This window comes from Oratosquilla oratoria, chromosome 30 (genome assembly GCF_046742065.1).
Source record: "Oratosquilla oratoria isolate Oo_2021 chromosome 30, ASM4674206v1, whole genome shotgun sequence".
Classification (NCBI taxonomy): domain Eukaryota; kingdom Metazoa; phylum Arthropoda; class Malacostraca; order Stomatopoda; family Squillidae; genus Oratosquilla; species Oratosquilla oratoria.
In genome coordinates this window covers 4,963,760-4,991,259 of record NC_134806.1, presented here as the reverse complement: position 1 = coordinate 4,991,259, position 27,500 = coordinate 4,963,760, and the positions used below count along the sequence as shown (strand labels likewise).

Below are 27,500 nucleotides of genomic sequence, written 5' to 3'. Positions count from 1 at the left end.
ATATATTATTTTTTATTCTATTTTATTTTTTATTTATTTATTTTTTATATTTTATTATTTTATTTATTTTTTTATTTTTTTTATATTGTTTTATTTTTTGTCTTTATTTTTTATTTTATTTCTGTTCAGTTCAGTTTTTGGATGTCATGATTAATCAGTAATCTGATTGCACTGTGACATTTAAAGTGTGTATCAGTCGGCTGGGGAAGATGGTTCGTACCTTATTAAGTAAAGGTCATGTGATAAATGATTATAGTTTGACATTTCATAGTCAAGCCTGACACTTATCTTCATCACCGCGTTGGGGCTGGAGTTCCTTTGCGGTGAATGAAATCCTCTGGCGCTCGTCAGAATAAAATATTTAAAGTGTTCCCTGTTCAGTTTCCTCGACAAAGGGATAAGAGCCAGCAAGTTTTGTTTTGCTATTACAAATACGGTCCAGACATGTGAATTTTATTTGTTTATTTGAGTATTTGTTTTTGTTTATTTTAATTTTTTGTTGTTTATTTGTTTTATGTATTTTTTACTTATATTTTTTATTTACTTTCTATTTCATATGTATTTCTTCTTTATTAATTTGTTTTTTATGAACTTTGGAGACAATTTGTACACGTACTTTTGTAATTATGTGTAAACTAATTTTGGCGACATTTTGTACAGGACTTTTTTATTCTTATTGATCAATTTGTTTATTTATTATCATTATTATTATCATTATTATTATTATTATTATTAATATTATTTTGCAAACGAATATTGAGGACGTCATTCTGAACTGATGCTTTTGTTTGTAAAGAAGCATGGGCGATTCTTCCCATCACGAAATTTTCTATAAAAAAAAATCACAAACGTTTCTCCTGTTATATGTTTTTGAACGTATGATCACTTTGGCCCCAAGTTAGGCCATCTGTCATATTGAACCAGCTGTGAGAGGATTGTATTCAGCAGAGAGAAATCCCTTAGTAGATGAATTGATTGTCTCGAATTGCATTAAGTGGAAAACCCGCAGCCTCACAGTGGCTGGCAATAGTCCTTGGGTCTTCCCACAGATCTCCGAGTTTTTTTTTTTTTTTTTTTTTTTTTTTTTTAAGCTTCTCTCATCGGCTGAGAGTGGTAGGAGGGGAGCAGTCGCCGGTTGCCAGCCCTCCATATATGAAAAAGAGTAAGAAATACAGTTGAAGTTTATAGAGGAAGATTCTGGGCTCAGTCCGGAAACTGATTGTCAGTCCGTCAGGGTCGCTACCTGATGGAGGTGAGGTGAAGGTTTGAAGACGTGTTTTGAAAATACGAAGAAACTGTGTGTTAAGTCTGTTGGTGCACAGGGCCGGGGTTTGTGCCTTTTATATTTTATTCTGGCTGTTGCCTGCAGGCGATTTTATTCATCCGAGGAAGAATCTCCGAAGGCTTTGTGTCAGCCAGACAGTGAGATAGAGACCCATTAGTCTGGTAGTTCAAGAATGCGTTTGTTGTCGTGGTAGTGACAGTGGTTGTTCTGTTCTAAGAGTTTGAGAATGGGCGTATTGTGCTAGTACTTAAAGACCTGTGTGTGTGTGTGTGTGTGTGTGTGTGTGTGTGTGTGTGTGTGTGTGTTGTAGTTCAGGAATACAGTATTCATTGTACTTCGATAAGGCATTGGCCAGTAATCCGGAAGGAAATGCTTTTACCAAGTTGCTTAGGAATTCATATGTCATCCAGGAAGCTTGGGTATTTCTTCGTAAGGAGACACGCGCGCGCGTGCGCACACACACACACACACACACACACACACACACACACACACACACACACACATCCTGATCCTGATGTGGCCTAGGTGGTATTGAGATAGGTCAAGAGGGCTTAAGCCTCCCCAGCTTCATCCTGGAAGGCTGCGGTGGCTGTGGCTGAGGTGGCTGTCTTGCGCCACAGTTGGCTCGACGCCACGCGCCCCGTTACAGAGGTGGGCTGCTGCAGGCGGTGGCAGAAGTGGTGGGACTTTGTTACAAGAGAATCTACGAGATGGTGCCAAGGGTCGGGGGAGGGGGAGGGGAGCGGGTCGTAGTCGATGCCATGTTATTTATTTCATCTCGAATATTCGGGCTATCGGGGGGAAGAAGGGGTGGGGAAGGGGGAGGGGGTATATAGGGGTGTTGTGAGTATGCAGGTGACGTACCTTAATGATGTTATTCTGGTAAAGGATGGGCGATTTATGTCGTTGCGGAGGTGAGTTTGGTCCAAAAGAGGGTTGTCTATCTTTCTCTGGTTCTTCGTGGTTTTATTTGATTATTTATTGATTTATTGATTTATTTGTTTGTCTGCATAACCCTGCCATAGATCGTATCTGTGGTGAATATCGATGCGGATCCTATGGGTGAATTGGCGTTCAGGCCAAGTAGGACATTCCTCGACGAGTTTCTAACGTAGAATTGGGTCTCGGTCGATAAATGCCCTCTTCCGGCCAAAGTCCCTCAGTCCCCCCCCCACACTCCACCCCTCCTCTCCCCCCACACTCCACCCCTCCCCTCCCCCCACACTCCACCCCCCCATCCCCCACTCCCCTACCCCCACTCCCACCCCATCCCCACACTCCACCCTTCCCTCCCTCCACTCGCCCATCCTCACCCACACTCCACCTCACACTTCCCCACACCCCACAGTACTACCTTCCCCCCCCACACACACACACGCCATCTCCCCCCCCCCCCACCACCATTCCTCTGCTGTAGCCGGAACAGAATCCGCCGACTGCGTCGCCGTATTGAAGGGGTCGAGGGATGGCACGAGAGGAACCTCTTTGACTTAAGAATTAACGCTGATAAAGCATCGGCGTATCTCTCCTCCTCCTCCACCTTCTCCTCCTTCTCATCTTCCTCCTCCTCCACCTTCTCCTCCTCCTCGTCTTCCTCCTCCTGTCTCCTCTTCCTCTTCCTCCTCTGTCTCTTCCTCTTTCTCGTCTTCCTCCTCCCCTCCTCCTCCTCCTTCCCCCTCCTCTTCATCCTCCTCTGTCTCATCTTCCTCCTCGTCTTCTTCCTCCTCTATCTCCTCTTCCTCCTCCTCCTCCCGCTCTCTGCTTCTTTTTCCTCTTATACTTCTGCTCCCTCTTCTGCCTCTTCTTTATCTTCTTTTACTAACTTCTGTTTCTTCTTATTTTTCTGTATCTTTGTCTTATTATTTTTTTCTTTTTCTTACTCCTTATAGTAACACCACGAATCTTCAAGTCCCGCCTCCCACTACTCTCGCACTCCCCCCCACTCTCTTTAGTCCCCCTTCCCCTCCCCCCCACAACCTGCTCTCCAATACTCTTCTCTCAGCTTCAGTGTACGCTACCAACTTTCTATCACCATTATACCCCAGTTCTGTACCGGATCTATTCCCACACACCCATTTCCGCTTTCGAATCCCTCTCTACTCCCATTCAACTCCCACTCAACTCCCACTATCCATCCCTCAACTCCCATTGTCCATACTCACCCCTTACTCAACCCCCCACTCCCCTTTCAACTCTCAACTCTCACTCCCTGTCTATCCCTCTTCAACTCCGCTCCCATTTCTCATTCCTGTCATTCTTCTTTCTTCCGCCCTACCCACCTCCACGGACCACCGTTCCTTGTAGTGACTTGGGGTCTTCTTCGGAAGAGGTGACGGCAGTGGCTGACTCACAGTCTGCTGCTGGGGCTAGATGGCGCACGAGATCACTTTGTTTGTGTCTTGGTATTAGAAATTTGGTCTGTTTCCTTGCCCTTTCCCCTTTCCTTCCCTTCCTTTTCCTTCCTTTATCTTCCCATCCTTTCCCTTCCTTTCCCTTCCCTTCCTTTCCCTTCCCTTCCTTTCCCTTCCCTTCCTTTCCCTTCCCTTCCTTTCCCTTCCCTTCCTTTTCCTTCCCTTCCCTTCCTTTCTCTTCCTTTCCCTTCCCTTCCCTTCCCTTCCTTTTCCTTCCCTTCCTTTCCCTTCCTTTCCCTTCCCTTCCTTTCCCATCCCTTCCTTTCCCTCCCCTTCCTTTCCCTTCCCTTCCTTTCCCTCCTTTCTTATTTTCTCTTCCCTTTCCTTGCCCTTTCCCTTTTCCTTCACTTCCTTTTCCTTCCTTTTCCTTCTCTTACTTTCCCTTCCCTTACTTTCCCTTCCTTTCCCTTCTCCACTCTTACTTTCTCTTCCCTTTCCTTCCCTTCCCTTTCTTTTCCTTCCTTTCCCTTCTCTTACTTTCCTTTCCCTTCCTTTCTCCGCATTTACTTTCTCTTCCCTTTTCTTCCCTTACCCTTACCTTTACCTTTACCCTTCTTTTCAATCCTGATCTTTTACGTCCCTCTCTTCCCCTCCACTGTCTTCTCCATCCCAGCCTTTTCCTCCTCTGCTTAACGAGGCTTCACCTATCGCATTATCCCTTCCCTTCCCTTCCCTTCTTCCTGTAACATTCCCTCCACAAGTTTTTCTTCTTCCCCCAAGGTGTCTCCCCCCCCCTCTTCTGCTTCCTGATCTACCCCCACCCCTACCCAACCTACACGAAAATAAAAATAGAATAAGATAAAAAAAAAGTAATAGAAGAATAAATATATTTTTTTCTTTTCCCTCCATTTTCCTCCCTTCTTGGTTGCTTTGGTTCATCCCTTCTGTTCTCCCCACCTTTTACTTATCTTTCTTATCTTAGTCCCTCGCCTTCCCAGACATCCGACCTTTTATCCGATCTCTTGCCTCCTCCTCCCTCCCCCCCCTTTTTTTTTCTTTACTCCTTCCTGAATATTCTTTTTCTTCCTGTCACTTGCACGATACGGTGCAGTCTTTACGCGCACACACACACACACACACACACACACACACACACACACACACACACACACACACACACACACACACACACACACACACAACCATAACTCCTATCTCGTAAAGCACAATTAGGTAAATACAGCAATATAAATATCTCCATGCATACATACATACATACATACATACATACATACATACGCACGCACACGCTTCTGGGCATTCCTACGGAGACTCGTACGCTGACTAACTACACACACACACACACACACACACACACACACACACACACACACACACACACACACACACGCACACACTTTGTTCACATTAGTGTTAATTGTTTCACATAGTCATCAGGACGAATACCCACATAAAGTATATGTGGGTTTTTGTTGTGTGAGAGAGAAAGAGAGGAGAGAGGGAGGGAGAGAGAGGGCAAAGGCAGTTGTCGGTCGGGGCCTGTGGGATCCTCGAGATGAACCGGAAATAACTAAGACGGTGTCGGTCGTGTGTGTGTGTGTGTGTGTGTGTGTGTGTGTGTGTGTGTGTGTGTGTGTGTGTATGTGTCCGTGCGTGGTGCGGGCCCGCATATGGTCGCGTGTTTGCTTCGTTTTTTCGCGCTTGCTTGCATGTGTACATACGCACGCGCAGACACACACACACACACACACACACACACACACACACACACACAAATATATATATATATATATATATATATATATATATATATATATGTATGTATGTATATAAAACCTTCCATGTGTTGCTTCCATACCTTCACTGTTTAAAACGTGTTTGTACATGTTACGTGTGAGTATGAATAGCATTGTATTTGGATTGTTTATCCCGTACAGTGTGTGTGGGATTTTTTTTTTTTTTTTTATGTGCCAACCTCCCGTTCTCATAAGTAAACATTCTATTATTCCTTTTTTTCGTCTCTGTAGGTCATCCTTTTGTTTTACATCATAATTGCTTCTGTTGAATCCATTTGTGGTCTTCACACGCAATCTTCACTGCAAGTAATTTCATTTATCCAGTACTCTTTTGGCGAAGCTGTATGCCGTGCGTGATCGCGCGCGATTGTGTGTGTGTGTTCATGGACGTGTGTATCTGTACACGTGTGCGTTTTTTGTGTATGTATAGATGTTCTGTGAAAAGCTGAGAGAGATGTATATTATATGGCATTTTTTAGGTTAAAAGATCGACAAATGTTGCATAAGAAAGTGTGGTTGGAACATGTAAATTCACACTAGGTAATGTGTAATCCCTTATATTGTGTGTGTGTGTGTGTGTGTGTGTGTGTGTGTGTACGTACGCGTGTGTACACCCAGGAAACATTGCTTATGTTTTTCGTGTATTACTTTTATTGCCACGTCACCGTCCCCCTGCGGTCCTCTTGTCCTGAGACCTGAGACGTGACGTTGTCACGAAGGCTCCCGCGGTGGGCGTGGGCGTGAATTGACGGGGCGTCTTGTGGGCGCGATATGCCACGCGGGAAGGCTGCGGCTGCAGCTGCGACGCAAGGACGCGAACTCCTCTTGTTGGCGACGCGCTTGGCTGCCGGAGCGGATCCTGTGCCACGTCTTGCCCTCCGTCCTTGTCCTCCATCCTTGCCCTCCATACTTACCCTCTCTCCTCGCCCTCCATCCTTTTCCTCTCTCTTCCCGTGCTCCAACCTTATCCTCTCTCCTCGCACTCCATCCTTGTCCTCTCTCTCCCCGCACTCCATCCTTGTCTTCTCTCCCCGCACTCCATCTTTGTCCTCTCTCCCCGCACTCCATCCTTGTCCTCTCTCCCCGCACTCCACCCTTGTCCTCTCTCCTTGCACTCCATCCTTGTCCTCTCTCTCCCCGCACTCCATCCTTGTCCTCTTTCCCCGTAGTCCATCCTTGTCCTCTTTCTCCCCGCACTCCAACCTTGTCCTCTCTCCCCGCACTCCATCCTTGTCCTCTCTCTCCCCGCACTCCACCCTTGTGCTCTCTCCCCGCACTCCAACCTTGTCCTCTCTCCCCGCACTCCAACTTTGTCCTCTCTCTCCCCGCACTCCAACCTTGTCTTCTCTCCTTGCACTCCATCCTTGTCCTTTCCTTCCGCCCTCCGCCCTCCAACCTTGTCCTCCCCCCTTTTCTCCGCCCTTGTCTTCTACATGTCCTCTCTCCTTGCCCTCCAACCTTATCCTCCCTCCTTTTCTCCGCCCTTATTCTCTCTATGTCTGCTCTCTTCTTATTTCTCTTCCCCTTCTTCCTTCATATGATCTTTCCCTTCGTACACCTCCTTTTCCTCCTCCTCTTCCTCCACTCCCTCCTGTCCCTCCTCCCTCTCTTTCCTTTCCTCCTGTTCTTCTTTTTCTCCGTCCTCTTCCTCATCTTCCTGCTCTTCCTCTTCCCCCACCTGTTCCTCTTCCCTTTCCCTTCCTCTCCCTCCTGTTGCCTGTATGTCATGTGAGTCAACCTTCCCACCCCCTTTCTCTCTCATTTTCCCCATCTCTTCCTCCCTCCTCCCCCCCCCCCTTCCATGCCCTCCCCTCCTCCTGTTCTCCTCCTGACGCAGGTGTCACTCGTGTGTCTCCTGCGTCGGAGTGAGGACGTTCCAGCGACGGTCCTGGAAAATGAAAAAAAGAAAAGAAAAAAATGGCGGGGTTCGGTGTTTATGTATTTTGTTCCAACACTCGACGATCTTGACCTTCCGTGTGCCGCGTTGATTTCAGTCTCGCCTCGCCCGCCATGGACCCGGGTTCGATTCCCAACCGGTCACTGCGGCTCCTCGGCCATGGCCATCCGAGCATATAGGACAGTTTGACGGTTTTGGGTCATAACGAGGCTCCTCCTGGTGTGAACACAGTGTTTACCCGTGGTCTCCTTTACCTCTGAATATAATCGTCCGATCTCAGCTGAAACACAGTCGTGCGTTGTATTGCGTCATCGCGTTGAAGCGGTTGGGGCCTTAGAAGGGAACTGATCTGAAGGAGGAGAGAGAAGAAGGAGGAGGAGGAGGAGAAGAGGAAGGGGGGTGGGAGGAAGGGCTACGTTGACAGAGCCTCGTCAGGAGCCTGTCAGAAGCGTAGTGACAGCAGTTCTGACGTAACAGGTGCCTTTCAGTGAGGAGCCGAGGAGGAGGAGGAGGAGTAAGGAGGAGGAGGTGGAGGGGGGAAATGGTGTGTTGGGGGGAGAGATACCTGGGTGGTTACAATTCAACCCCGCGTACACGACCGGACGCTCCGACACGACGGCGGTTGTTCGCGTGTGGCGTTGCCTAGCGTGACAGTCCGCGTTGGTACCACGGCCGTACACAGACGGACTGTGGACGTCAGTCGTCATGGAACCGTCACCGCTCCTGTACTCGGTTGCTTGTGCTACTCGGTACTCGGTGTTGGGACTCGGTCGAGTATGAACCGAGTCGACGTGATTGTGTGTGGTGACGTGGGTTTAGTGATAGATTCGCGGTGATAATTTCGTTTGTGTTGTGTTTTATGAGTGACAGTGCTTTACACACGTGTTGGAGTCCTCCCAGTATCGATAATAATGTTGAAAGGAACGTGTGATAAATAATGGGGAACTGTGTTGTGCAAATAATTTGAGATATATGTTGATAGTGTTGGGTTCTTGCGGAAATTGGTGATGACATCGGTAAGCGTTTGTGATAAGATTTTTGTAATAATGTTGTGCGTGGAATTTGTGATATGTAGTGAGGGTGATATTAATGCACTGGAGGTGAATTAGTTGCTCTATAATCACCTAAATATATATGTATGTATATATATATATATATATATATATATATATGTGTGTGTGTGTGTGTGTGTGTGTGTGTGTGTAATAAAACAAATTGGAAAATAAAATGAAAGGTGACCGAACGTTTTCGTCTTTCATTTTATTTTCCAAGTGGTTTTATTACACATTTTGTGAATCACGTGTTTTTGTGATTTACACACACACACGTACACACACACACATATATATATATATATACACGCAAATATTTTATAGTTTTTTCTATATATGGGAATTCTTACAGTCGTGATTTTTTTGTGTTTGTGCATTTTTATTTATTTATTATTAAATCGAAAAGAGGCTGCAGCAGATCCGAGGTGAATACACACACACACACACACACACACACACATTTATATATATATAATACACGCAAATATTTTATAGTTTTTTCTATATATGGGAATTCTTACAGTCGTGATTTTTTGTTTGTGCATTTTTATTTTTATTTTTTATTATTAAATCGTGATGTGTAACAATCTGATTAAAATTAACAGATTTTTGACCTTGAAACAAATTTGTTTATGCATGTATTACAATTAGAATGTCTATTATTTGTATATTTTAGGGATTTTGTTTACTTATGTTTGTCTTCATTTAAATTTATTTTGTTTCATATATTTTTCATAATTATTCGTTTCGTTTTGATTATCTTTATTCGTTTATTTTATCTTCCATCTTTACTTTTTCGCTTTTTTATATAATTTTATTTATTATGTATTTATTTACTTTGATCATATTTTGTATTATTATTATTTATTTATTTATTTATTTATTTATTTATTGAACGCTGCTGGCGTAATCGGAAGCGTGCTGGTCTCGCATTCGCATAGTTGTGGGTTCGAATCCCGCACTCCTATCCGATTCCCAGCTGACTGTTACCTACCCCAACAGTCCAGCGCATAAGAGGGCAAAGGTGACGGCGTCGGCCGCATCTACTCAGCGCCTCCTGGCGTGGGATTCTCGTCTTCCATCAATTTAATATTTTCATATTTATTTTGATGTTTATTTATTTATTTATTTATTCTTTTATTTATATATATTTTGACAAACCATTTGTGCGACGTCACGACCGAAATGTGACTTTGGATTTTTTTTTTTTTTTTTTTTTCTCCGAGGACGACATTTGGAGGTCGGGGTGACGTGACGGGAGAGGGAGGGAGACACGTCAGGTGTCGCAGTCACGTGCTCCGACGTTCACTGAACTGAATAATATCGCCTGGCGTTGGCCAGAATAAAATATGTAGACGAAAACACGGGGGACCTTAATCTCCTTGGTGTGGTGTCGATCCTTCAGCTTATATATATATATATATATATATATATATATATATATATATATGTATATATATATATATATATATATATATATACATTATATATATATATATATATACAGTGTATATATATATATATATATATATATATATATATATATATATATATACACACAGTATATTACAATAATGTTAGTGAATAGGTGAATAGTTTATATTGACCCCCTCCCCCCTTGCGTTACATATGAAAATGATATGTAGAGAAAAATCACTGATGCTGTGAATGTAAAGTTGAATTTTTGCTAGAAAACGAAGTAGCAGTTGAATGTGATCGATTTATATATTCATGTGATTAATTTTATTATTTATTTGTTTAATCTATTATTTGATGAGTAGCAAAAAACAAAACAAAACAAAAAAACAAGGGGATAGAAGACCTTTTGGTCCATAACGAGTCGGACGTAAATCAATGAATAGAAAGATGAGTAGATGAAAATAGAGGTTATGAAAGTAAAATACAAATTGAATGAAAAAAAAAAAGATAAAATCATAAAATAGCTGAAGGCAGACGAGTTGATAAATCTTGGTCGTGTACGTTTGCGTGTTCAAGGAATGACATTGCCCAAAAAGTGATTAGATTTTTTTTTTTTTTCTTATTTTGTCTTTCTTTTTCTTGGTGACAGTTGCTGGAAGGTCATTGATGCATGGTGATCCATGATTGTTTTTTATTAATTATTCTATTTATTGATTATTTTATTTGTTTATTCGTTTTGGAATGTGCGTTTCCTATTGTACAAGCGCTATAAGATTTTATGAGAGATATTACGTGCGATTATCCCTGCACGCGCACACACACACACACACACACACACACACACACACACACACACACACACACACACACAACACTTACACATACACACACACACACACACACACACACACACACACACACACACACACACACACACACATGAATGTGCGAGCTTGCACGTACACGTAATGTACATCGAGAACGATGTATACTTGTGTGCGTGTGGATTACAAAATTGCACCAGTAAACTACTGAACTGTATCTTCTACATTTTCTATTCGTGGCCGGACATGGATGAGAGGCCGCGGGAATTTGACGTTGATCGGATGCACATGGGGAGACGCTTAGTGATGCCTTAACTTCTTCTGTTCATTTGTTATATATATATATATATATATATATATATATATATTTTTTTTTTTTTTTTTTTTTTGTACGGGTCGGGTTTATTAAGATGACGGGTGGTGGGTACGAGATAAAGAGTCGTTCCGATTTTGGCAAATTATTTATGGCCAAAAATGCAATTTTCGCCTAATTTATTTGGCCAAAGTGTAAATTTCACAAGATTATTTTTGGCCTAAATGTCCGTTTTGCCAAAATAGGTGTACCAAAATTTTCCATGTTGGCGAATTCGTTTCACCAAAATTTCCCTGTCAAATTAGTTTCACCAAAAATTCCCATTTCACCAAAATCGGACCCAGCCTCACGTGAGGTAGTTTGGCGAAATGGGAAATGATAGGATTTTGCTCGAAAACGACTCCCCAGAACAGAATATGCTCAGAGAGAGGCGGGAAGAGAGAGAGGGGGGGATGATTCCCTCGTTGTTCTAGTAACCTTCAAATCGCTGATGCTCACCGCCCGTGACAACCTCCTTGTGATGCAACAGCTTCCGTCCCCAAAAGAGGCGGATTACCTGCGGTTTTTATCCCCCGGGGACGTTATCGCGAAGAAGATTAAGATAAAGAAGAGGTTTAAAGAGGCAGGTGGGGAGTTGCTGCGGCCGAAGCCGTCCCATTTTGCTTTGGGGACTGCTGTGGCAGATAATAAGTCACTGCTGGGATCCGGAGAAGAGTGCAGGATTCGAGCCCATAACTAAGCGAGTGCGAGACAAGAACGTACAAACACATCCCTTTCTTAGACTAAAGAAAATCGTCTGAATTGACCAGAATTAGATATTTAAAGGACGTCATCTGGATCAAGAGGTGAAGACGGTTTTTAGTTAGATTTTTTACCTTCGTTAGAATAGAATCATCAGTGTTAGATGTTAGACAGAACTCTTTAAAGAGCGTTATTGGTAAGGGGGGGAAAGGGGTTAAGCGAGATTAGATTTAATACCGATAGACAGAATCAAATATGTAAAGCTCGTCGTAAAAGAAAGGATGGAAGATTCAGATAAACGACACAAGTGATGTACAATTATTTATTCATCTTCGTTCACTGGTTCATCATCTACCCTTGTTATGGACCAATAGGTCTCATATATATTTCTGGGTCAAGCCATTGTGAATATTAATGAATTCATTTATATTGATAGCGTTTCCGAGTCCTGGGCATGTCCTCCTTAGCTTATGGAGCGCTACCCATAGCCCGAGATAAAGCACTCATACATAATCCCACATATCACCCAGTCTGTAATCCCCACATAATCCTTAGGTAATCCTGCGTATCAGCCAATCCGTAATCTTGGATGTTTGGGCTCATGGAGACCCGATAGGGACCTTTGGCCGACCCCTGGAGTACCCAGAGTTAGCCCTAGCTGGTTCTATAGATCCTCTTAAACTTTCCATTGGTTATCGTCAAGTTGTTCTTCGTTTCTGAAGAAACTCCCGCCACGCACACACACACACGTGAGATCCTCGATGTCATTTTGCGTCATGGCCATCGAGTATCTCGGTTGTTGTTATTTTAGACTATACTTAACCCATTAAACTCCGATGACAAGATGTCTTGTCATTTGGTCAAATAAAACAAAAAATCATAAAACACCACAATGTTTGATCAAAGACCAGAAAAATATGACGTCAGTCCTTCGCTCGCGAGCGAAGCGAGGACTGACGTCATATTTTTCTGGTCTTTGATCAAACATTTTGGTGTTTTATGATTTTTTTTTTTTATTTGACCAAATGACAAGACATCTTGTCATCGTAGTTTAATGGGTTAATAACACTTCTATTCCTTCGGAGGTCCAAGTGTTTGGTTACGTCAGGAGGGAGGAAGGGAAGGGCGTTGTTAGGGGGTCATGTTGAAAGGCGAGGGCGTTGTTAGGGGGTCATGTTGAAGGGTGAGGGCGTTGTTAGGGGGTCATGTTGAAGGGTGAGGGCGTCACACGAAATCGGGCGGAAGTTGGAAGGAGGAGGAGGAGGAAGAAGGGAAGTCCATCAGGTCTTCATCCAGTACCCATTGTCCGTCTCTCTCTCTCTCTCTCTCTCTCGATCCCGTTTCTCCGTTCTATACCTCTGAACATGTTTTTTGTTCTCGTCTTATGAACACGGGTGCCGTGATTCGATTCCCAACGCATTCCTAAACAAAGCAGAGTTGTCGGATTAGGTCGCAGTTAGGTGCCACATTTTTTTTTTTTAATACGAAAATGGAGGGGCAGTTGGTGTGCGTGCGCGCGCGCGTTTACCTAATTTTAGCATGTGGGAAAGGAGCAATGCTTGTGGGGTCCTATTTCATAATCTCTAATTTATCACAGCTTCAGATTCATATGTCTGTGTGTATACATGTATGTACAGTATGCACGTATGTACGGTATGTATGTATTAAGTTGCTTCATAAAACTGGGACAAATTAGGTCACGCCATGGTTGGGGCTGGAGAGGGGATCTACAATTGAAAGTGTTTGTTGGTAGAGAGAGAAGGAGAGAGTGAGAGAGAGAGAGTGGTTCAGGGGAAGGATTGATTTACTCGTAAGTGGAAAGTTTCTTGAAGGAAGTTTGGAATCTCGTAGGGAGGAATAGGGAAGAGAGTCGGAGGTGGGGAAGAAAATGTCCAGGAAAGTAGAGCTGCCTAAGAATGTCATGAAAGGAAAGGGAATTATGTGTGATTTCACTGTCATGGTCTTGGACCACGTGTTTGACTCGTGATCGACAGTTGCTACCTTTCTGGATGAGAGCCCGGAGGTCATGTATGGGCAATGCTGTACGTGTTTGTGACGCGTATAACAGCTTTAGATTTAAGAAGGAAAGGGACTGGTTTACCAATAAAGTGATTAACGAATGGAATAGACTTAGTAACCATGTAGAGGACGCTGAAACTATTGGTTGTCTTAAGAAAAAATTAGATAACTTTATGGGTAGGGATGACAGGTAGTCATGGACTTGGAACTGCCTAGAGTAGGCCTTATAGTCTCTTTCAATCTCCTTCATTCTTATGTTCAGCTGACGACACCCAGAATAAAGTCTTTGAAGTGTGTCGCTGGGTCGACCGGGTTACTGGTCCCTCTGGTTCTTGTTCTGGGTCACGGCTGGGTCCTCGGTTCTTCTTTCTCGCCGTCGCCACGGTTCTCACGTGACTGGAACAGAGAATGGGAAGGAAGGGAATCGGGGGTGGAGGAGGAAAATGGGTCGGGGGAGTGAAAAGGAACAGCTTTGAGGTCAAGGATGTCCGACAGACTTTGGGCAAAAGGAAAGTGATGGGTTACATTACCTCGTGTGTGTGTGTGTGTGTGTGTGTGTGTGTGTGTGTGTGTGAGTGTGTGTGTTTGTCTGTGAGTATGTGTATGTGTGTTTTAAGGGGGTAGCACTCACAACACGTGGAGCGAATTAGTGTAAATCGCTGTTAAGGGACTTTAGATAGGTCCCCATTGAAGCCAGAGGAGATGACGTTGATAGCGGGTATTAGGTGACGTATGGTTAGTGCATGGAGAGGGGGAGGGAGAGACCAGTATAAAGCTTCCCCCCAAACCTCCCAGACAAAGCCAAGGACGATGAGCTTCGATCGTCGCAGGTGAATAGTTAAGGAGGATTGAAGCAGACTCCGAAAATACCAGCGAGGAAATGTCACGGCCTTGCTCGCTCGCTCACGGCGCGGTGCCACCTCGGACGGGACGGGCCCGGCCCGGGCGGACACCGGGATAGGCTCCTGCGTCATTGTAGGCGTCGGCGTTTTCTTTCGCGTTTTGGTGTTTTCGTCCTGTAGCGTGAATAGGGTTTATTTATCGTAAACCTCCTAGTAGCCCTTCACTTTGGCACAAGATAATTTGATCTTTTTAGGGTTATGTACACACACAGACGCATAAACGCGCGCACACACACACACACACACACACACACACACACACACACACACACACACACACACACTATATGTATGCGTGTACATATATGTATATATATATATATAATATGCATATATATATGTACGCACATACTTTTTATTCGGAATTCCTAAATCTCTCGCTAGGTTACGATGCTGGATTGAAAGACTTTCGAGCAGTTGTCCGTAGATATAGACATTCTGAATAAGAAGCTCAACAAAGCAGAAAGAGCCGTATTATCAAACTTCGACCGTCTTCAAAAAACAAATTCTTCCTGGATAGAGTACCATAGTTATATATACACTAAACGTCAGACATCAGTAAATGGAATGTACATTTAATATATAATTATGAAATTGAGGATCTTAGGCCAGGAAACCGTTTGTTTCTACCGAAAGGAACACCTGTGCCTTGTGTAGTAGGATAGCCTGGGCAAATAACAGACTTTTAGAATATATTCGAATAATGGACTAGCTTTAGAACACGTGAATCACAGGTTTTCATGGGATGACTGGGCGGGTGCAGCCTTGGTAGCCCACTGCAGAATGGCCTGACTATCATCTGGGAGGTGATGCAGACTCAGTACCTATAACGCTTTCAAAAGTAATTTTTTATTTTTTTTATTTATGATAATTTGTGCATCCCCCAAATACATAGATTCCTATTAAATCTCCTAATTAATTGCGAGTGAATTGTTTCGCTCGTTTGTTTTATGGTTACGCGATTCCCTCCCAAAAATTAATATTTTTAGTACGCCATTTAAATAAATACTCTTCGTGTATCAAATACGTTTTTTTTTTTTTTTTTTTTTTTTTTTTTTTTTTTTTTTTTTTTTTTTTTTTTTTTTTTTTTTTTTTTTTTTTTACTGATTACCTGTCCTCGAAGATCAACTCCCAGTGATCTACTCTTGGTCTTCTCGTCACTCTCCTGCCTCCATCTCATTACATCACTGCGGTCCACAGCCAAGTCAACCTCATCATCATCACGCTACGTGCGCTTCATCACTCGATCACCACGTCTTCGTAGACTCATTCAAAGGATTACAAAGGAGGAGCATGCCGACAGGAGACCTTTTGGTCCATAACTAGGTCGGATTCCCGTTGTGTTGTGCCAAATTTCGCCAAATGCCATGTGCCAGCCTAAACTAACCTAGCCTTAGTCTGAGGGAGTTTAACAAAGGGGAGTTCGGCGAAATGCAATTTGGCAAAAAATAATTGGCTAAATTTTATTTGGCTAAATGTGATTTGGTAAATTGTAATTTGACTAAATGTCATTTGGCAAAACTGAATTTGGCGATAATTTGGCAAAAAGTAATTTGGCGAAACTAGAAGATAGTCCATCCGCTCCTGAGTCCCAAGGCTAGCCTTCTCCTCCGTAGATCTTCACACCGCAGACGAGTCCGACCCGGAGGCAAAACAGCGAGACACGTTAAAAAATAAATAATACCACTACCACCACCGCTACCACTACCACCATCGCTACTACCACTACCACCACCGCTACCACCACTACCATCACCGCTACTACCACTACCATCAACAAGACTAACCAACCGCCCACTGCTTTTACCGTTACCATCACCACTACCACCACTGCCACCACCACCACTGGCATCACCACCACAACCACCACTACCACTACCATCAACACAACTAACCAACCGCCCACTGCTTTTACCACAACCACCACTGCCACCACTACCACAACCACCACTACCACCACCACCTTAGACACAAATGTCATCCTCGCAAACGTTCGTAATCGTAATCGCCGACACAAAGAACTTCGTTGACCGCAAAGGTGTGTTATCCGTAAGGGAATCGATGGTGAATTGTTGGCGATGATAATGACAGTAGCAAAAGCCAATTACAGTTTTGTCTTTATGAATCATCGCGATATTTTATTTATTTTATTATTTTATTTTATTTTCTTTTTCTATTCGAAAGGTTTGGATTGTTCTTGACATGTGTATATTAGTATATATATATATATATATATATATATATATATATATATATATATATATATACATACATATACCAAAGACTTTCCCCTTACACGGGCGGTAGCCAAAAGACAAAGGCATAGTAACCACTCCTACCCATTCCATCCCCTACATACTCCACTCACTCCCCTCTACCCTTTTCCCTCCCTCTTATCTTGGCACCTCCTGGATGACGGGTCATCCCTGCATCTTGTCCACTGCCCTGGGTCAGAAGCAGTGTCGCAAGACACAGCACATCCACAGCAAGGCCGCTTCATTAAATCGGCGACCCCCCTCTCCGTCCCCTTATTAGTGGCTGACTTTATTTTACAATAGATAAATAGGTAAATTAAATAACAGTAAAATAAAATAAAGATAAATTAATAAATATTTTTTTCTCGGATTAAGATTTCTGAACACTTCGTCAGTAAAACGTTTGGTAGATCCATTAAAATGAATAAAACGTTTCACAGTAATGTTTATCATGACAACTTCATCCACGTTGTCGTGTGTGACTCATCTGGCTTGTATGCAAGAGGAAACGCCATCTGAAGATAAGTCGTCGTCATTCTTCGTCTTCTTTTTCTTTTTCTTCTTCTACTTCTTTCTTGTTATTCTTCTTTTTCTTCTTTTTCTTTTTCTTTTCCTCTTCTTTCTTCTTCCTTCTTCTTCTTCTTCTTCTTCTACTTTTTTCTTCCTGCTTTCTTCCTTCTCGTTGTTGTTGTTCTTCGTTTCTTTTTTTTTTTTTTCTTCTTTCTTTCTTCCTTCTTGTTGTTGTTGTTCCTCTTCCTATCTGGCGTTTAATCGGTCTGCCATTAGGATCATTTTACTCAGCTGAGGAAACGCGAAAGGATTGATGGGAGCCTCCGAGGCCTTTTATTTATATTTTACAATCCAATTATTTTTTTCCTATGGCTAATACAAGGTGGTTTTATTCAGCCGAGGTTGGCGCCATCGCTATGTGGAAAGCTCGTACCCAGGAAGGAGTATATATATATATATATATATATATATATATATATATATATATAATATATATATTATATATATATATATATATATATATATATCGCCGGTAATTAATTAACCAGCGCTTCTATATGCGTGGACAATATCGCGCCGACAGTAGCGGTATTTCCTGTGGGCTGATACCAGATGATGTTATTCAAGTGAAATGTGGAAGGCTGATAGTGCCAAAGGGACCCGACTAGAGCCAGTGCCAGTGCCAGTGACGATTGTATTCATATTTGTCTCTCTGACGCTTTATGAGAGGTTGTGTCCCTATGACCAATACCTCGCCGCTATTTTATTTTATTTTATTATTATTATTATTTATTTATATATTTATTTCTATCCCGCGATTTTACTTGACGCACATGTGGAGTTGATAGTGCCAGTCCCTGTAGTAGTGATGTTCATGGCTGAGGCGCCACGGCGTCCAACACCGCCCGGCACAGCTCGGCGGCGGCAGCGGCGGCTGCAACGCACGTCGAGTCGCTGAGGTCTTTGCCCCCCGTCAGTAGTACCTTGCGGCCGTAGGCATGTGCTGCTGCTGCTGCTGCAGACGGTGGGAGGCCCTGCAGATTCGGGGGGCCCCGTAGAATGCCAGGAAGGGGACCTCAGTGCCCGTTTAAGAATATGGGCGTCTTGTGTGTGTGTAGTCTTGCTGCCGCCAGGCGATTTTATTCATCGAGTCAGTGAATAAACACTCATTGGCTAAAAGGTTAAGAACTCTTGCTTCATTTAAGTTAATCTCGAATGAAACTTACGGCACGGGGAGTAGAATGGTCCTGTAGTGGGCTACTAAGGCTGAATTTGCTCTGGTTGGGGGTTGAAGGGTTCCCCTGAATGAAATCGCTTGCTGTTATTCAGAATGTATATGTAGGATGACCTTCGTTAATGGCAAGCGCGTCTTGATTTTGGGGTGAAATGGAATATCCTGAATTCGGCGGAACACAATCGTCAGGCATTAGATACTATGTGTGTGTGTGTGTGTGTGTGTGTGTGTGTGTGCGTGCGCGCGCGGCCGTGTGCAACACCATTCACAAAGACACATGAATATCAGGACTTGCAGAAAATCACTGGGGAATAAGAGACGTAGTCCAAAAAGTTTTGTCTAATGGACAATGTTTGATAAGTTTATGGACACTCTTTTTTAGAGGGGGGGCGGAGGGGGGATGTCTGTTTTAATAGGGGGACCCGCACAACATCAAAGCGACCTCAGGGACCCCCTCCCCCCGCGGCACAATGTAGCGTAGGGCCCCTTCTCCAAGTCCCCTCAGCTGTGAGGCCCCTTTTGTAAGCCACCACCACACTCCACTCCAGGGCCCCTTCTGTAACCCCCTCCTCTCTACTGCCTCTTCTGTAAGCCCCCATCCCCCGTTCTGAGGCCCCTCCTGTAAGCCCTGCCCCCCCCCCCGCCTCTGGGGCCCCCTTCATTAACCCCCCCTTCCCCCCCGTCTTTGGGGCCCCTCCTGTAAGCCGCCCGCTCTGAGGTCCTCCCTGGAAGCCCCCCCCCCCACTGTGGGGCCCCTTCTGTAACCCCCCCCCTACCTTTGTCTCTGGGGTCCCTCCTGTAAGCCGCCCCCCCTCCCCCCTCTCTGAGGCCCCTTATGTTAGCCTCCCCCCTCTGAGGTCCCCCCTGGAAGCCCCCCCCACTGTGGGCCCCCTTCTGTAAGCCCCCCAACCCCCCACCCACCCCGCCCTGGGCCCCTTCTGTAAGCCCCGCCCTCGCCCCTGATGCGCGGTCCCTGTCTCACGTGCCAGAGATTCCGTAGAGTCGGGAAGAAACACCAACAGGCGAGACACACGCGGAAGTAGGCGCCGACGAAGGCCCGGGCGGTTGCCGGTGGGTCTTGGAGAGGATTTGTCGGCGGCTTCGCCCGAAGGACTTGGAGAATCTGCTGGGTCTTCAGGCTGAATTCCACAAGAGAGATACTCCGGACTCTGTATTTCTTGGTTATTTCAAAATATATCGTTAAAGTACGGTCCTGTGAGGTGGTCTAGTTTGATTCTTTAAGTTTGGAGTTAAGAGAGGCTAATCCTGTGTTGGTGCTGGTGTGTGTATGTGTGTGTGTGTGTGCGTGCGTGCGTGCGTGTGCGCACCAAAGGCCATTTCCCCCTTATAAGGCCAACGGCCGAGTCAAAAGCATATAATCACGTCACAAACAAACAAAACACATTCCACCAGTCCCCTCCTCCTATGCCCAGCTGTTAGGAACAACTTTCCCTTCCGTTCCGGGTGATACTTTCCCTCTCACCATGCCAATCGCCAGACGATTTTATTCGTCTTTGGAACGAGTACAGTAGAGTAGCGGAAAGGTTTCTACTCGGAAGCCTCCTCTCACTCACACCCTACCTCTGGCGTACGTGGAATGGCTAATGACGTGAGGGCGCGCGCGCGCGCGAGACGGAGGACCTGCATCGGTGAGGCGAGCACCATATTAGGGTGAAGGAGATGGGATCGTTGCAAGGAAATACCGAAGTATAATGCACTATAGTCTGGCCATTTGAACTTTGGAAGAACTCGCTAATCTGGAGAGGGTCTTGTGTTGGAGTAAGGTTTGTTAAAATTGTTAAATTTGGAGTAAAGTTTGTTACATGATCATTAGATATCAGGATAAGGTTTGTCAGTGATAGAGGATTATGGTGATAAATGTTGTGGTAAGGATGGTTATTAGAGGTAGGTTGTCTTAACCATTGGCGTGTTGGATGTGTTAGAATATGTTAGACGTAAATTATGTTGACCGATGGAGTTAGGTTTATTAGAGGTAGGTTATGTTAATTAGTGGGGTAATATTTGATAGTTAATGTTAATTGCTGGAGTAAGGTTTGTTATTGAATGTAATGTTAATTGTCAGGGTAACAGGCTTGGCTAAGTGTTCATATTGAACATGGAAACAATTAAAAGGAATATATATATATTTAGTGGACTTTGAGGATTGTGAACTGTCTAGCAAAAGCAGTGAAGAATAGTTCCGCCAAAAAGGAAAAAAAGAAGTTTAGCGGACCAGTTGGTCTATGAAAAGGGTCAGATACACAGTATTGCTGGCTTGGACAATTTCATTTGCGCTTTGTTTTATATATTTTATAACATCGAACTTTGGTGCATGCGATTGTATACGGAGGAAGTTGTCCGTTGGTTGTTTACATTATGAGATTGATTTGTTTGTACATACCTGTCTATCAAACTTAAGGTTAATTGTTTCTCGACCGGTTTGTGAATATTTTGGGTTGCGCTGCCAAAGCTGACTACTTATGTATGTGTGTGCGTGTGTGTGATTCTGCATTGTCCTGGATCACGTGTTGGGCTCGTGATCGACAGCTACTACCCTTCTGTATGAGACCTCAGATCTCTTATATGGTCTGATCTATGGGTAATGTGACTTTACACACACATGTTCGCGCACACACACACACACACACACACACACACACACACACACACACACACACACACACACACACACACACACACACACACACACACACCTAACTCTATGTCCATCAGAGCTGGAGTGCCGGTTTGTAGTGCTGTGATGCGTGCGTGCGTGCGCTGTCACCTGTTCGTACATGATGCGTGTTTGCGTTGATGGTTATGTGTTGTTCAGGATGCCGCACACGGGTTTCCAGCGTTCCAGTCTTGGAGGATCTCTTTTTCCAGCCCTCATCTGTGTCAGGGCCGCCGCCGATTTCCCACAGAAGGTCGGACTCTGTCGTTGGCCACCTTGAAGACGAGGAACTGCCTTGGCACTGTCGAAGTCTGCAAGAGCGATCACCGGCGCCGCGTTTGATGGCTGTAGTTGTTTGTTCTTGTTGGCGTCAGGCGATTTTATTCGGAGGAAGGGTTGGGTTAGAGCGTCGCTACCTCTGGCGCAGGTCCAGGTAACGGTAGTTCGAGCCCTGAAGCCAGTGAGTCGGACCAAGGGCATGGTTTATTAAAGTCCACGCTACAAAGTCCTTTGTAAGGGGCATCGTCCTAGCTTCCTGACAGGGGAGAGTTCGCGACGTTAAACCGAATTATCATCTTATTGTATTACTATTATTATTATTATTATTTCTCTGAAGAGGTTTGAATCAAGAGCACAAACATGTTCTGAAGAAAATCTATAGTCGAAACGTCGGAATATATTAGTGTTGTTCATTCGAAAACTTGCTTGGACAAAGATCCAACCCCCCCACCCCCACAACTGAAAATAATCGTCCGGCGGCCTCCCTCAGTATCTGGACAGTGCGCCACGGCGCTCGTTCCCGTTGGTCACGACCGCGGGAGAAGTCTTGTTGGAAAGTTCGGAGGAGGGAGGGGGGGGGAGAACGGGGCGGGGTGGGGGGGGGAGGCTGGCTCTCGTTCTCCTGGGGTGAGTGACAATGGCAGGAGTAGTATGAGTGGGCAAGTATTTTCAGCTTGGGGAGGTAGCATCTCGACTTTCTCTTGTTCTTCCCTCTCTCTTCGCTCTTTATTCTCTCTCTTCTTTCGCTCTTTCTCTCTCTCTCTCTCTCTCTCTCTCTCTCTCTCTCTCTCCCTCTCCCTCTCCCTCCCTCTCCCACTCTATCCCTCCCACTCCACCCCCCCTCTTATCTATCTCCCACTCTTTCCATCCTTCGCTGTCCCCGCCTCCCTCCATCCCCCCCTCTCTCTCTCTCTCTCTCTCTCTCTCTCTCATCCTCCCTCTGCGTCAACCTGTAACTTTTGATCTCGTTTGCTTTTCTCGCACAAACACACGTGTAATAATTGTCCAAAGGAGAAGATGAAGAAGAAAAATATGTAAATCAACGTTTTGGAAAAGGACAGCGAAGAAGAAGAGACGGGACCAAGTATGGAAGGAAGGGAGTGTGGTTTGGGGCGTTTTCGACGATTGGAAAGTTGACAACCCACAACGCGTCGACGAACAGACGTTTCTCTTCGGTTAAGGGGTCGGCATCGGGACAGGCCTGAGACACCGCTCAACTGAAGAGAGTAGTTTGACAAATGAGATGTAATCGAGCAAAATGCGTTTCATTTTTGAAAATGTTAAATGGAACTAACACACCATACCATTCGAACGAAGTGGGAAGTGAAAAACGTCTGGGATTTTTAGGCCGACGTTTGGGTCGCTTCCCCGCCTGGCTGGGTTGTCGGGAATTAACGTGACATAGCCCGTAGTGGGTCCTGGGAATCGAACTCACGGTCACCTGATCATGCGTTGGACACGATATCCACTGGGCCACCGCGCGGCCCAGATGGATTCCATAAATTCAGCAATATTCCGTAATAATTTTTATAACACAATAATATTGACTGCATAGGAATAGTATTTATGTTCATATATTGTGGGGAGAGGAATAGTATTGAGACAAAATATTGTCAACCTATTGATCATATTGAGTCAGTTTTTGGATTTTTGGTTGATGGGTAGGTCAGTAGGGTTGATGGCGGCTTGATGAATTGATGAACGGATTAGAGTAGGTTGAGTGATGGATTGGTTGACCGAGATGTAGGTAGAATGGTTGTTGTTGTTGTTGTGGGTTCTAGTTTACCGGCGCTTCTTTCCCAGTGGACATTCCCGCTCCGCTGGCGTGCGTTATCTCGTTTCATATGTTTGTTCAGTTAGTTGAAGGATATTTAGGTCGAAATTGGTGGAGTGATATGTGGGGTTATGGCTTTTATGTGCGCCTATTAATTGATTTGTTTTTTGTCATGCCATTACGAATTTAACGTTGATATCTGCGGCATTTCATGAATATGTTGATTTAATAAAGCGAGGCGGGGGTAGAGGAGGACGGGAGGGGGGGGGGCTGCTTTGCATTCTGGACCCCCGAAATGGAAGAGTATTAAATGTCCATTTGCCGTTATCGTTGGCACATTGGGGGCATGGACGTCCCACACACGCATACACACACACACACACACGTTTTTTTTTTTTTTTTTTTTTTTTTTTTTAGGGGAGGAAAGCATTGTTAAATGTGTGCCTTTTCCTACTAGTCCTTTTTATTTTTTTTCTTATCTTATTTTTTTTTTTATGATCAGACAATTTCATATTTTATACATCTCTCGTGTAAGATGATCGTTCAAAATCACGCCCCGTTGTTACAAGTCATTTTACAATTTTTTTTTTTTGGGGGGGGGGAACCTGAATCTTTCCATTCTAGAATGGTAATGTGTTAAACTTGATACTTAGGAGAATAGGATTGCTTTATAAGAGCTGTAATTTGAGCTCACGTGTTTTAGTCCAATCTCAATTTGGTTACAATAATGGTATTTATATTTTGATAACAAACTTTGAGACTGACGTGTGCGTATTCGTGTAACGGTAGAACTTGAAATGTGGGTTGGTAACACAAGAAGAGTTCCTGTTAACCTTAGTTTTAAACTCGATATGACTTTACTTTATTTTTATTTGTTTATTTATTTATTTATTGTCATTATATATATATATATATATATATATATATATATATATATATATATATATATATATATATATATATATTGATAAGTATTTTAGACAAATTATTTGGATGATGGAGAACATAAACATTTTCTTTTGGGGGGGGCCTCTTGGGAGGGGCAGAAGGTTTTGGGCTTTCCAGCACATAAGGCAAAGGTGTTGCATAAGGTCACTGCTAAACGCCTCCTGGCGGAAGACCGTCACCTCGTAGTGGGTCAACTTGAATAGTACTGTAGTACCTAGGTTGAAGTACAGCAGAAAGAAATATATACTGACTGGGTTTGGTCTGCCAAGAGATTTTTTCTCTTTCTTCTTTTCTCCTTCCTGCTTCTTTTTCTTCCTTTTCCTTCCTCTCCTTCTGCTCCTCCCACTTCTCCTCCTCTCCCTCTTCTTCCCACTCCTCCTCGTCCTCCTCTTCCCTCTCCTCTCTCCAATCCTCATCTTTCATCTCCTTCCACTCCTCCACCTCTTCCAACTCCCCCTCCTCCTCCTCTTCCCCCTCCTCCTCTTCCCACTCCTCTCCAATCTCCTCGTCCTCCTCCTCCTCCTCCTCCTCCTCCTCCTCCTCCTCCCAGAACCGGGAATTCCCGAAGACAACTAGTGGTGGGGGGGTTGCTGCTGGGTTGTTTAGCAGAATCTTGTTATTTTTGTTTGTCGAGGCATTTGCAGAAGTCTTCGACGTCGTCGCCGTCGCCGCGAGATTTGGCACCTGAGATAACGCGGAAGGTTACAAGGTCCGCCCGCCATTGGGTCGTTCCTGGTCTCTTCGTCTGCCTCCCGTACAGTCGCTTGCAAAAGTCTTGGTCCACACAGGGGGGTCTCAGCGTGGATTTTATATATAATTTTTTTTTTTTCAATTCAGTAGTTCAGTTTACTTGGAGGGAATGGATTATTTCTTTCGTTCGATTCTCGTACAGTTGTTTGCAGATTTCTTGGTTCAATCACCCTGTGATTTTTAATTCAACAAGTATGTGTTGTTATTTGGTGTAATATTTCGCGTAAAATACTTATTTTTTGTTCGTATGTGTATGCATATATGTTTATATATATTTATATGTGTGTGTGTGTACACTGACTCTCTCGGAAACTATATCACTTTTTGGATAACGAGATCAAAAGCTCTTATGAGTATAATGTTCAAGTATGCATTCTAAAATTGTCCTTTTCGTAGCACATCCATGCACCTAGACACAAACTACGAACAAACACTAATGTCACCCGAGTGGGATCATAGGAGGACATGACATCTCGTCCGTCCGGGGGACATTTTGCACCACCCCGTGCATACTTGTTTGTCTTCGCGCCTTTGGCGACGAGTCAAAACATTGATCGTTGTCTTGTGTACATAGTTAAGACGAGGAGGGTTAGGGGGGAGGTTAAGGGGGTGTTAAGAGGGGAAAGGGGGAGGCTAAGGGGGTTAAGAAGGGAAGGGGGGGTTAAGGGGGTTAAAGAGGGGAATTGGGAGGTTAAGGGGTTAAGAGGGGAAGGGGGAACGATAAGGGGGTTAAGAGGGGAAGGGGGAAGGTTTAGGGGGATAAAGAGGGAAAGGGGGAAGGTTAAAGGGGGTTAAGAGGGGAAGGTTAAGGAGGAGAAAGGGGATGGTTGGCACCATTATCGTGGTTAACCCTTTGAATTGTGAATAGCTTGGCAACAAGAAGAACAAAGAGAAAATAACTGAATATAGGCGCCAAAGGGTTGATTGATGCCTGTAGGTGAGGGGGTCTGTCAGATGAATAGAATCGCTTGGCGACAGTCAGGATGGGCACAAGAGTAGTATTTTGGCACCAGAACGACTTCGGTGATATATATATATATATATATATATATATATATATATATACATATATATATATATATATTTATATATATATATATATATATATATTTTTTTTTTCCTCCAAATTTCCAAACGTCAAATTAATTTTGCGTTATATAGTGAGAAGCTGAATGACGAACAAAGAAAAGTTAAACCTAAAATACGAATGTTAGACACATTATGGAGACGTTCTTACGGAAGTCTAGAATATTGTAACCAAAGTAATTTGATATACTCAAACGTAATAGCAAAAGCAAGTAGCATACTAGCCTAGTGTGTCACCACCTTTAATTGCTATGGGTTTCAACCTTTGGACGTCTATGAGGCATTTTTTCAACTGAATGAAATCGCCTAGTTGGGGTACCGAATGGACCAAAAGGTCGCATCAGTGAGACACTGATGGATTGATTGGAATTCAAAGGAACGGACCTACGAAACTATTCATTATTTATCTACTTATTTTTTATGAATTAATTTGTGTTTATTCATTATGTTTATTAATTTATTTGTTAATTATTTTAATTACTTATGTGTGTGTGTGTGTGTGTGTATATTTATACTACAAGTGCGAACTGCAGTAGAGATTGGTTAGTTTTTTTTTTTGTTTTTTTTTTAATACTATAAGTACGAACTGCAGTAGAGATTGGTTAGCTTTTGACCGTTCCACCAACGAAGGTGTGTAAATGCTGCGAATGAAGCGGGAAGTGGCCCTGGGTGCGGGAGTAGTAGTCTTCTTCGTCCTCTTTTTTTTTTCTTTTTTTTCTTCTTCTTCTTCTTCTTCTTCTTCTTCTTCTTCTTCTTCTTCTTCTTCTTCTTCTTCTTCTTCTTCTTCTTCTTCTTCTTCTTTTTTATTCTTTCTTCTTTCTTCTTCTTCTTCTTCTTCTTCTTCTTCTTCTTCTTCTTCTTCTTCTTCTTCTTCTTCTTCTTCTTCTTCTTCTTCTTCTTCTTCTTCTTCTTCTTCTTCTTCTTCTTCTTCTTCTTCTTACTCGTCTTCTTCTTCTTCTTCTTCTTCTTACTCGTCTTCTTACTCGTCTTCTTACTCGTCTTCTTCCTCTTATTTTTCTTCTTTTACTTCTTCTTCGTGTGGGAAAGGGACCGAGAGAAGAGACACGAGTGTTTAGTGTTTGGGAGAAATTATGGTGTGCCCATTTTGTTTAACCCTGTTGTCATAGGAACGCCCTTTATATATATTTTGTTGTTGCCAACGCTCTCTCTCTCTCTCTCTCTCTCTCTCTCTCTCTCTCTCTCTCTCTCTCTACTGAGATATATTGGAGTTTGTGTTGATATATTAAACATTTGGTGTATAACATATATATTTCTAAACTCTAGATTAATTAAGAACTAATGAATAAAGTGAACAAGAAGAAAAATGCTAAAAATAATGACAGGCACCGTTTGTGAGAACGAATGTA

General features: G+C 43.7%; 1 protein-coding gene across 4 annotated transcripts in view; it reads left to right on the top strand.

The window, feature by feature from the left end:
• Window positions 1-27,500, top strand: part of LOC143040991 (uncharacterized) — a 577,258-nt gene that overhangs the window by 100,738 nt on the left and 449,020 nt on the right. The window lies entirely within an intron of this gene.